This window comes from Chelonoidis abingdonii, chromosome 10, assembly GCF_003597395.2.
Source record: "Chelonoidis abingdonii isolate Lonesome George chromosome 10, CheloAbing_2.0, whole genome shotgun sequence".
Lineage (NCBI taxonomy): Eukaryota > Metazoa > Chordata > Testudines > Testudinidae > Chelonoidis > Chelonoidis abingdonii.
In genome coordinates this window covers 10,751,455-10,761,925 of record NC_133778.1, presented here as the reverse complement: position 1 = coordinate 10,761,925, position 10,471 = coordinate 10,751,455, and the positions used below count along the sequence as shown (strand labels likewise).

The window sequence follows — 10,471 nt, the reverse complement described above, 5'->3', positions numbered from 1 at the left end:
GCTTCCCCTGCCCCGGGCCCGCTGCGCATGGGCCGCGGCTGCCTCCGCCCCCCGGGGAGCTCCAGCCGCTCGCCCGCGAGGCGGGGACACGGGCTGGGAAAACCCAGCCAGCTCCTCGCATCACCTGTGAAAGCGGGAAACCCCAACGCCCTTCCCCGGCGCCTGGCCTCCCCCCGCCCCTTTATGTGCCCGCCCCGCAGTCCCAGCCGGGGGCACGGGTGGGGGGTGAGCCCCGCAGCGAGCCGGGGCAATCAGTGGCCGCCTCTCGCCGAGCCGTGAACGCGTCTAGCAGGAGGAGAGGAACCACCGGCTCCAGGCCACAGCGCGCCAAGCGGTGCTTGGGGCGGCACGCCGCGGGGGGCGCTCTGCCGGTTGCTGGGAGGGCGGCAGGCGGCTCCTCACACGCCTGCGGCAGCTCCACCGAAGCCGCGGGACCAGCTGACTGTCCGCAGAAACGCCTGCGGTAGGTCCACCGGAGCCGCCCGACCAGCGAGCGCAGAGCGCTCCCGCGGCGTGGCGCCGTGCTTGGGGCGGCGAAATTGCTAGAGCCGGACCTGGGTCTGCTGCTCCCGCGGCTTCGGTGGAGCCTGGAGCCGCGCGACTAGCGGACCCTCCGCAGGCACGCCTGGGAGTTCCACCAGAGCCGCGGGACCAGCGACCGACAGAGCGCCCCCGCGGCATGCAGCTGTGCTTGGGGCCGCGAAATAAGAGCCGCCCCTGCAGCTAGGACGGAGCCAGGGGAAATCAGGCCGCGCGGCTTAGCCTGGCACATGTGAGCACTGACACCCCCTGCCCAGGGTTGGCAGAACCAGTGGGCTGGGAACGTGGTGCGGCCCCTGTGCGGGACACTTAAGGATGCCCCTAGATTTAAGCACGTGAGGAGCCCCATGGAGGCCGATACAGAATGGACAAACAGCAGCTGAGAAGGCAGGAAGCGGCAGAAAAGGTTTATAATGAAAAGAATCAAACCTCTGCCTTGCTCTTCCCTGATAACAGACAGGGCGCCGAGCAGCACGCTGGAGCACCCCAGCAGCGCTGGATTTATAGGGTCACTGAGCCTGACCATATTTAGCTATGCCAGGAGAGAGGGATCGCCCTTTCCCCCAAATCAGAAAGATTTAAACTCAGGAGGCTGGGATTGGATTCCTCACAAGTTAAGGGTTTGGTTTACATAACCCTCATTCATATTGGGGAGTGCTTTGGCCTGGATCCTCAAAGGAGTTTAGCTGCCCAACTCCCATTGAGGATCTGGGTCTTGCTCACTTGAGTAATCCCCACTGAAGTGAATTGTGTTACTCATGTGAGTAAGAGTTCAGTGTAGATAAGGATAAGGGCCCTTAATTTATTTGCTTGAGTAAAATGAGATAATACTTGATTACCTTACAGGGGAATGGGCTTATGATCCTTAATTCATGATTGTGAAAATCACTTTGCTCTCTCAGCCTTTCTGCCAAAAGGCTCTGTACTATGTACAGTATTATCATTTCAGGATTAATTCATAGCAGCAGCACTATTATATATATGTGTTTTACCATAGCCCCTAGAAACCCTAGTCGTGTATCAAGACCCCATCATGCTAAGCATTGTACAAACACAGAGCAAAAAGATGGTCCCTGCGCCAAGGAGATTACAATCTAAGCGTATAATCCCAGTTCATGCAGACATACATGAGCTAGCTCCGATCCAAGGTAGCATGCTAGAAATAGCAGTGTGACCACCGTGGCATGGATGGGGTCTCGGGCTGGCCGCCTGAGTACAATTCCATCCAGCACCCTGCGTATGTACTTGGCTGGTTAGCCCGAGCCTCTGCCTGTGCAGTGCTGGTCACACTGCTAACTTTAGTGCACTGGGTCAAGCAGAGCTAATGCGTGCACGTCTGCCTGAGCTGGGAGTCAGAGCTATACAGCGGCTGGAGACATAAGACGAGACAATAATTGGATAGAGGAAGACAGACGGGTACAGCAGAGTACAAGAAAACACTGCGATGTTAGTATGATAGACTGTGGTCTCAGCACACCCACAGCTAACTGTTGTCAGGCATCACGGCAAAGGAGAGTTGTGAGGAGGGGTTGGCAGGAGGATAATGATGTGATGTAGTCAGGGCCAGTGCAAGGAAGTTTCAAGCCCTAGGCGAAACTTCCACCTTGCACCTCGCCCCCACTAACCCCGCCCCCGCAGCAGCTAACCGAGCCCCCCACCCAGGGAGCTGCCACCCCCCCTCGCCCGGGGAGCCCCCCCTGCAGCAGCTACCCCCCCTCTGCAGCTAACCTCGCCCAGGGAGCCCGCCTTCATGGCAGCTAACCCCGCCTGGCTTGCGGCGCCGATTGGAGAATAGTTAGAGCAGGGGCTGTGTGCTCAGCAGAGGAGGCAGAGTGGAGGTGATCTGGGGCAGGGAGCGGTTCCCCTATGTGCCTCCCCCCCTTTCTGCGGGCAGCCCTCCCCGCGTCCCCCTGCCCCAGCTCACCTCCACTCCACCTCCTCGCCTGAGTGGGCTTTTGGGCGCCCCCAACCACTAGGTGCCGTAGGCGGCCGCCTAATTTGCCTAAATGGTTGCACCGGCCCTGGAGGTAGTGGCTGTTTACAAGGAGTGCCTCGTGTTGGGCAGTGTGGCGAGCATACTTGTTTGACAGTTGAACAAGTCGTCAGTAGAGCTGGCATCATTGGCCAATTAGAGGTGACAGCTCAATAGCTAATGAGTTAACTAATAATTAACAATTACCCTATTTTCTCTCTTCCTTTCTGAGGTGAGCTGTGTTGTGTGCCATTCATTGTTGTAAAACTGGACCTGTGTGCGTGGAGGAATTACACTGATGTGTGAAAATATTTACGGAGAAGTCCTGGCCCTATTTAAGTTAATTGGAGCTTTGTCATTGGTTTCAGTGGGGCCAGGATTTCACTCTTAAACTGGAAGGGAGGAACATCAACCTGACGGAGCAACCGATGTCTGGATTTGGAATGCAGGTGACGTGCTACCCAAGTTACGGAAGTGCTGCTGTGCTGAATGTATGGCATCAAACTAAAAGACAATTGTTTTGCTGTGGACCTAATTATGAGGCTTTTACTCCAGTTTAGTAGAACCTTCTCGCCCGAGGCTTGTTCGAGCACAGCATCCAGCCAGCATCCTCCTCTGCTTTGGCAGGGGAGCAGCTCCAGGACAGTGCCACTCCTTGATTCTGGTTTCCTCCTTTGCAGCTATGCTAGTGGACCTTTGATTGCTAATTCTAAGCTCCAAAGGCCTGATCTAAAGTCCATTGAAAACAATGGAGAGCTTTTTATTGTCTTCAGCGGGCTTTGGGTTCGGGCCTAAATGATCAGTCACTTACTCTTATTTTCTTCCTTTCTTACCACAGATATGCCCTTCACGAGTCAGCGTGGAAGAGAGAAGGCTTGTAAAAAAATGAATTAAGTTGATCTTTTGCTCTTAATTTAATTGACAAAGCTCATTGTGGAGTAGCTTGATTGTACTTCAGAGCATATCATCATATGTCAGACCTAAAAAACCCAAAAGCAATTGCACTAAGTGCAGTTGACTGTATGCAGCATGAACACTCATTTGCTTTAGTACTATAGCTGCCTGATACTATTTAAGTTTTGCTTATGCGAGCAGATATCATATCCAATATATTTTTCAGCCAGTATGTGAGCACAATGAAAAGGGGAGGAAAAAGAGGCTTTGCCACTAATTTATTTATTATTATTATTCTAGGATTTGTTAGTTCATAACCACCACTTAAAATGTGGCATGGTTAATTTAATACTGGAGAAAAGTTTGCAATCCAGGAAACTGAAGCTGTCCATTCAGAAGAGGTGCAACATATGTGGTGGTGATGCAAGCTTCCTCCTGGTGCTCCTCCAGTATGCCCCAATTGCACCTAGTAGGACAACCTCTAGGGATAAGAGAGAAGCTCCAATTCCATATCCATCCTGTTCTCAGCCTCAATTCTGAGTGCCATTAAGGCTGCCGGCTAGTGCAATATTTATTCATAGATTTTAAGGCCAGAAGGGGCCATTATTACCATCTAGTCTGATCTGCATGACACAGGCTATATATTGGATTTTGTGGTATGGATATCTGAACACAGAGAGCTGCACTGAGTCCACCAAGTCATTTGACACAGGCCACCCAAAAGCCATCCTCCATAGTTTAAATCCAGCACAGGGAGTGACCAATCTAGCTATACGACCTATATGGTCTCATTACTGTAGCATCTGAGCACCTCCCAGTCGTGAGAATATGTTATCAACAACCCTGTGAGGCAGGGCAGCGCTATTATCCCCATTGTACAGGTGGGAAACCGAGGCACAGAGAGGCTAAGTGACTTGCCCAAGGTTACCCACGTAGTCTGTGGCAGAGCAGGGAGTTAACTTCAGGTATCTTGAGTTCTAAGTTAGTGCCCTAAACATTGGACCACCCCTCCTTTCTGCTGCCCTAGCACTGAAAAACTATGTTTCCCATGATCAGTCACTACAAGTTTGATCTCCTCCATGTAGTCTCAGATTTGCACTGGCCTTTTTTCTACCCATATCACCCTGCAAACTCATGTCTAATATACTGCCTATTCTCGTCAGGAGTTGCTTTCTATACATCCTTCTCCAATGATTTTGGATTATTTTTCCGCAGGATATATTCGGTTGTTGATCAGCTTGAGTCAGTATTTTAGTGAACAACAAACTTAGTTCCTGTCATATAATGGGGTATAATCAATAAATCATGCTGATTGTAGTTATTTTACATGTCAAGTCATATCTCTGCATGTCATTGTCCAGATCGTTGCCGAGTGTTTGCGTGGGTTTTTTTAACTCTTCAGTGCCAATTCATGACTCATAGTAATGACAAGCTAATCAAATTATAGAATCATAGACATTTCTGTCTGTTAGAGAATCATAAAAAATTCTGTCTGTTTCCATCAAAAGAAAGAGATGAAAGGAAGGAATCAACAGAAAACACTGCTGCTAAACATTGCTTTCGTGCATCTAAAGAAATTCAGATGTAACAGCTCGCTGGAATTTAATGCACCCGTATTAATACTCAGTTATGATATAATTCACCGATCTCAGCCTGATTTACAAAGGGAGCTGTGTACCACTGGCCTCATTCTACAGATGTGGAAACAGATGTTCAGAAGCTTTCCCAAGATCACATAGCAGGTCAATGGCAGAGCCCAAGTCTTCTGACTCTCAGTGTGGGGCCCTATCCATTGGACCGTGCTACAGCCAGGTTGCTAACTTACATGCCAGGGAGCATGGTGAAGAGCAGGGGGAAGGTTTAGGTTCGATGCTCAGTTGAATTGGTGGTGTTACATCCAGAGAGAGATGTCAGGGAGATTCTCAGAGACATACGACTGAACTGTGTAAAGATGGAGATGCAGATTTGTGAACTGTGCACAGAGAAGTCATAGTTAAAGCTGTGGGAGCAGATGAGGTATGAAGTGTAAAGGGTGCAGAGGACCGGCTCAGGAACAGAAACCTTAGGGATTCCTGCAGGGAGTGGGAGAGCAGTGGAGGAAGAGTCCCCAAAGGAGGCAATGGAGAAGTAGTGGAAGAAGGAGGAGATGAATCAGAAGAATACACCGTCTTGGAGGTCTTAGGAAAGAGAGAGTCTAGAAAGAGGGGTGATACTGTGTCACATGCGCAGACAGGCCCTACAGAAAGTGAGAATGGAAAACAGGCCCTTCAGTTCAGCTAGACGTGGTGACTGGATGACTTTGGCACTGTGTAGAGGACTGTCCAGGGCAGACCCCAGAAGATGTATAAATGAAGCCAGGTGATTCTTTAACAACACATGGCAGAGCTGCAGTGAGGGCACAGTTGGTTCCATTTTCTCAAAGAGGTGTGGAGCTGAGCTTTCAAAGTTTACAGGGTTTGGGCCGGTCACCAGGGCTGGAGCTTCTCCCTGGCTCCAAAGCATGTACTGCCACACCCAGTCTCAGTCAAGGAGGTTTATTTCTTTAACAGAGGTTCTCGAACAAGCAGAAAACAGTCTTAACTCCGTCCTCAGCCCCAGGCTTCAGGGCCACCCCTCCCAGGAGTTTCTGGCATTCCAGCTCCTGGCAGGTTCCCAGCCCTCTGGTGGCTCTGCTCCCTTCCTGAAGCAGCAGCCACAGGGCTCCTTCCCTGAGCCTCTGGCCCCAGGGACCCACAACAGGAGCTCACTCTGCTCTGTTGTGGTCTTTGCTCCCCAGGGCTTGGCCTGTCTCAGTCCTTCTTCAGGCCCAGCAGCCCTTTCCAAGCCAAGGTGTATCTTGGCCCTCTTTAATTGGCTGGATTGGATTCACCTGCTGTGGTCCAGGGACACTGGGCTTCGTCTATCTGCAGGGACCAGCTACCCTGTGACAGACAGGGCCTAAATGAGGGAGGCTTGTCTCTGAATCCAGGGTATCATCTGAATAAACCTAAGGAAGAAGATTGGAGCTAGCTTGGATTTCTAAATACAGTATAAATGTTTATGGTAAGCAGATGAAAATATGGCTGTTAAACTATGGATGGGCTGTGAGTCACCGCGAAGTGCTTTGCAGTGTCTGCACTCTTCACTTTCTTCACAGACCCAGTTCTGTCTCCGCGCTGTCGAGCCAAGAATTATGGACAGGGATTCTTGTTATGCAAACTCAAGTGACAAGATTGCAGACAGTGCCACACATAAGAGAAACTTCAAAGATCACACGTTTCCAAGGTAACGTCCATAGACTGCATACTCTGTGCATACAGCATAAGAAACAGCCAGTCATTTGCAGAAAGCCACATAGAACAGTCCCATTCACTCTTCTTTGCAGTGTAAGGGGCAGGTTCTTATACCCTAATTCATGTGAAACAGGATGTTGTGCCACAAATAATCCTACTGAAGTTACCGGACTACTGAGGATGGTGCTACCCAACATGAGGGTAACGACAACTCAGCCCATCTCAACTATCTTCTCTTTTCCCCAGAAAAGACACTTATTATCATCTCCAATACCACCTAAAAGACTGTTAAACAAGGGTTTTTTTTCCTTCTAAAGGGAACAAGGGATGTTGTTACAATGAAAGCCTTACTTAATAGTTTATACTTCAGATACTGTAGCTGTTTATCTTTCTCTTCTGTATATTTAATTAAAAGTTTAAAAAGAATTTTTAATGGAGTTTGCCATGGTACTAAGCAAGCTGAGCTCTCTGTCTACCCAACCCCAAACTTTGTTTAAAACTGTTTAATGTTTTAAAGTTTCAGAGTCATGTTAACAATTTTGACTCTTTGGGCCCATGTATTCCATCTAAATTAATACAACAGGTATCAGAATCTGGCCCACTGGGATCAATAAGGGATATGCACACAATGAAATATCTTCTGCATCACAGTTGGAGTGTGAGTAGCAGGAATCAGCTAACCAGAGCTAGCTAGAAAAGCACTAGATTGACAGACTAGGAAGGCAAATGTGAGTATGTGTACTGGAGGCATAATTCGAGGAGACACGTTCATCTCATGAGGGAAACGAGGCAATAACATGTGATCTTGGTATCCAGTTTTGGGCTTCAAATAGTCACAATGAATTGCAAAAATTATTCAGCAGATAACTTCAAATATCAAATGCAATCTGTAAGCAGCTTGCGACACATTCATAAACAGATAGAGACTGAATGTGTTAGGTAACAGAGAGGAAGGTTACTCTTGTGGGTTAAAGCAGAGGACTGGAACTTGGGAGATTTGGGCTCAGTTTCTGGTTCTGTAACAGACCTCATGGATCATCTAGTGTGACCACCTCCATTACAAAGGCCGTAGAACTTCCCTGAATTAATTCCTGTTTGAACTAGAGCATATCCCTTTAAAAAACTTCCAATCTTCATTTTAGCATTACCAGTGATGGCAAATCCACCACCACCACCCCGGTAAGTGCTAATGGTTAATTACCCTTATTGCTAAATATTGGCACTTCATTTCCGTCTGAATTTGTCTAGCTTCAATTTCCAGCCATTCGATCTTCTTATATCTTTGCTAGATTGAAGGCCCTGTTATTAAACATTTGTTCCCATTGTAGGTACTTAGACTGTGATCAACCACCTGTTTACATCTGCTCTTTGCTAAACCAGATGAGTTCCTGGAGCCTATCACTATCAGGCATGTTTTCCAATTCTTTAATCATTCTTTTGGCTCTTCTCTGAACCTTCTCCAGTTGATCAGCATCCTTCTTGAATTGTGAACCCCAGAACTGGACACCATACTCCACCCCTGCCAACCACAGAGGTAATATGACCTCCCATTTGGGGGCAGGGACTGTTTCTTACCTAGTGTTTGTACAGCACCTAGTACACTAGGGCTTTTATCTCAGGTTTGGCTCCTCGGTGCTATTGTAATGTACAGAATGAAAAATAATAATTGCAGTGACTCAGTGGAGGAGACATGACACTGGACCAGCACTTGAGACCCGTTGGTTCTGCTCATGGCCGCTGACCTGCTGTGTGGCCATGGACAAGTCCCATGGCTTGTCTGTGCCTCTGATTCCCCCAGCCCACATACCATTTAGATTATGGACTCATTGGGGCAGGCCTGTCTCTTGGTATGTGTGTGTATACTCAGCCTTGACAGTTCAGACATCTGGTCACTATTGTATTACAAATCATAACAGTTGGATGGGCTCTAGCAAACAGAAAAATCCTTGATTCGTTTCTCTGCCAAAGAGACTTTCCACCATTGCCGAAGTCTTTAACAGTGCTCGGAAACCTGGGGAATACATTCTCTATTAATATAAATCCTGCCCTTTAGATGGAAACTGAACGATATAAAAATACCCAACTAAAATGAGATGTTTCAAATTCCTTTGCTCTTTATCATGCTAATAAATCTTCCTCGGTGTGTTTTTTTTCCCCCTGCTCAAGAACAAAAGAGAAAGGTATCAGTCTCGGAAAAACCACGTGTAAGCCATAGTGGGATCGTAAAAGCAAATAATAAAGATGTGCTGAAATATTGAAGAGCTCGTCCTATAACATGCTGTAAATGACCCACAGGGTGCTTCTGCCCATTTGCAAATGATGCATGAGGTGAACAAATTTTATCATTTCCTCCTTTTTATTGCACGCCAAATGGCCTCATCACTGTGCAGTGTAAATAATTTTGATGGCTCACCTTTCAGGAAGAGCACAGACCAGAGACACTTGTAACACTTCTACTGATTCAAGAGACCTTTTCCCGGTCGGGGGCTGTGCTTATACCCTCTTCATTCCTCCCCTGCATCACTGAAGTATAAATGTGCCTCCTCTAATCTTCTATGGCCTCGGATAGGAAGGGTGCACTCATCAGTGTCACCTTTGAACCAGTGTCTCCTGTGCTGAGGCTCTACAGCTGACTCTAAAGGCCAGTGAAGTCAGTGGTAAGACTCCCACTGACTTTGGATCAGGTTCTTACTTTTCCCACCAAACCAAGCTGTAAATTGGTTAACTAATTGTGTGGATCAAGCTGCCAGACTAGTTTGCAAAGTCTATAGGCAGTGAACAGCAGCTGTTAACCTCTGCATTGGCTCTCAAAGCAGCTGGAAAGCAGGGACTGTGGTTCATGCTGTAGGAAGATGGATATTTTATAGTAACTGCCCTCTGGAAGATTCTTGCAGCAAGCCTCACATTTTCTCTTGTAGCAGTGTGCTGTCTGTTTCTTTCAGTATGGTGCAATGAGAACAGGGTCAGATACCTCCTTATGTCAAGCCACTAACCCTTTTGCAACCTCCCTTTCGTTAAAATGCAACATGCTCTGGCAAATCTTCCAAGTGCACTGAATAACTGACCTGAGCGAAAGAGCAAATTTTAATTGTGAAGCAGAAATTTAATACTAATGAAAGGAAATACTCCCCTCCCTCCTCCACCCACACTCTCCCACACACAAAATACAATTAGAACATAAGAACGGCCACACTGGGTCAGAGCAAAGATCCATATAGCCCAGTATCCTGTCTTCCCATGGTGGCCAATGCCAGGTGCTTCAGAGAGAATGAACAGAACAGGGAATCGTCAAGTGATCCATCCCGTCGCCCATTCCCAGCTTCTGGCAAACAGGGACACCATCCCTGCCCATCCTGGCTAACAGGATAAGATAGGAGGATTCACCAGTGGCTATCGTCCATGAATTTATCTAGTTCTGGTCAACGTTTATACAGCCTTGCTAAAGGCTTTTAGGAGGAATGGGGGTAAAATGTATAACTAAGGCTAACTCTTGTTGGAGGAAATAAGTCAAAATGTTCTGGTGCTGTGCAATTTGAAACAATCAATAGGAAACCTGTGATGCCACATTTACACTGGCTGATAGCCGTTCTTGGTAGACAATGCCAAGCATAGCCTTGAAGAATCATTCACCAATGCACAAATGGGCAGTGACATATGCAGTAGCATTACTAAAATGTGAACTAAGCTTTTAGGAACATGCCCTGGAGTAAAAAATCAAGCATCTCAAAGAAGATTATATAAATATAGGAATTTAAAATTGCTGCAGTATATCAGATCAGCCAGTCCAGTATCC

At 47.6% G+C, this 10,471-nt stretch overlaps 1 long non-coding RNA gene across 1 annotated transcript; it reads left to right on the top strand.

Moving 5' to 3' along the window:
* The first annotated feature begins 263 nt into the window (after window positions 1-263).
* LOC142047390 (uncharacterized) lies at window positions 264-4,725 on the top strand. Its single transcript, XR_012656621.1, has 2 exons — window positions 264-772; window positions 2,745-4,725. It is a non-coding gene; the product is annotated as an uncharacterized LOC142047390 (long non-coding RNA).
* The last annotated feature ends 5,746 nt before the right edge of the window (window positions 4,726-10,471 follow it).